Here is a 2,061-nt window from a genome sequence, read left to right as displayed (position 1 = left end):
CAAAAGAATCAATTTACCAAAGTGGCATATTTTGGGGTGGATGTCCTGAGCTCCTTCAGAGCCCTCCCAGACTCTGAAACGAGATTCAAGTGAAGGAACTTCCTTGGGAGGTGGAGATCACACAAGTGGGCAAATGGGAGAAGGAAGGACAGGAGTCAATGAAGAGTGTTACTGAGCCAGCAACTGTGATGGTGGCCTGGAGTTTAGTCCTGTGGGGAAATACATGCCTCAGAACAACCTTATGCAAGAGGTGAGGGAGCTGGGGTATTTATATACCAACTGCCCTACTCCTTGGGTGTGGGCATCGAGGGCAGCTCCTGGGAGTGTGCATTCCCTGGCACATCTGGTCTGCCACCTGCTGGCAGGGCAGCTTTCCACAGTTCCTGGAAGAGCCTCAGGCACAGAGATACAGAAACTGACAGACAGAAGTTGCTGGGGCACAATGAAACATCCAAGGAGTATGAATAGGACATGGACAGCATGGTCTACAAAGCCTAATAATGCAATTTGTATAACATCTAGATATTAATCCCAAGCTATCTAGAAATTTTCTTCTATTTAGTTGTGTGTCACATTGAAGCATTAACCGCAACCTTCAAATAAAACTGAACTGAGTGTGGAGGAAATTATGTTCATGGTACAGGGCGTAGGATAAAAATGTAACCAACCTATAAGCTAGTGATTCCAAATCTCACCCACTTAGGGTTCATTAGTTTGCTAAAAATGATCATTTATTGAACATCTATGTGCCAGGCCTCGTGCTGGGTACTTTGCACATATTATCTCATGTAATCTCTGAAATAATACCCTATGAGGCCGGCCTGGTGGTGTAGTGATTAAGTTTGCACGTTGTTCTTTGGCGGCCTGGAGTTTGCCATTTCGGATCCCAGGCGCGGATCTATACACTGCTTATCAAGCCATGCCATGGCAGGCATCCTACATATAAAACAGAGAAAGATGGGCACAGATGTTAGCTCAAGGCCAATCTTCCTCAGCAAAAAGAGGAGGATGGGCAGCGGATGTTAGCTCAGGGCTAATCTTCCTACCCTATGTGATGGGTATAGTTAGACCCATTTTGTACATGATGAAGGACTCAGTGATTTGCTCTTGTTGATATAGTTTGCAACAGGTAGAGCCAAGTTTAAACCCATTTTCTTTCCTCAACCATTTGCTGCCTCCTGGCAGGTAGGAATTACAGGAGTAATCTTAGCTCATGCTTTTGGCTTACATTTGCATTCAATATTTATTGAAGTTCCCCGGTCCATCCAGTACTTACTGTCGGGCCTTAATAAGTTCTAAATAATAATGATTTTCCCCTGGATGAGGATAGATGCTCTGTCAGCTGAGGCTGATTTCCACCTAATTTGCAGGGAATTTGTGCTGCACAATGATGAGCTAAATATTTATGCAGGGAGGATGTATGTACAAATCACATTTCCATAAGAAACACAAGGCAAATGAGAGTTTCCCACAAAAAAAGTTTATTGATGGGAAAGGATGCTTTAGAGAGTCAAACATTAGCCGGGATTAACCAGCATTATCCAAGAGTTAGCCATGTTTAGGCAATTTTAGCATTTATGCCACAGAAATGTCTTTATTAAGAGTTATCAAGGATTACTGGAGGAGAAATTCTTTTTGCTCTTCAGTGTTTAGGGGAAAAGCTTGGGAATATGGAATAACTTTCTCTGAATGACCATGCCGTCTTGCTGGATGATCGTGGGCAAGTTGCTACCTCTCTCTGAGCCTCAGTGTCTCAAGCTGTCATCTATTGGACAGGATTGGATGCCCCCCAAGGCCCTGCCCACTCCATCTTGTAATGCTGTGCACTACAACTGTGCCTCTCTGTCCTTTTATCTGCACTGAGGAGCACGCTGTTGACCTCGGACCACCAGCCTTCCTATTGAGAGAAAGGAGTCAACATTTAGACTACCTACTGTGTGCCAGGCAACCCCTAGGTGTTTTATGTCAATCAACTCATTACTCCTCACAGCAGCACAATGGCATAGATTTTACTTCCATTTTATAGCTAAAAACAAGTAAGTTGCAAGTTAAGGAGTAAGT

The sequence above is a fragment of the Equus caballus genome, chromosome 22, assembly GCF_041296265.1.
Source record: "Equus caballus isolate H_3958 breed thoroughbred chromosome 22, TB-T2T, whole genome shotgun sequence".
Lineage (NCBI taxonomy): Eukaryota > Metazoa > Chordata > Mammalia > Perissodactyla > Equidae > Equus > Equus caballus.
The sequence above is the reverse complement of the archived record's forward strand: the minus strand, read 5'-3'. Positions refer to the sequence as shown.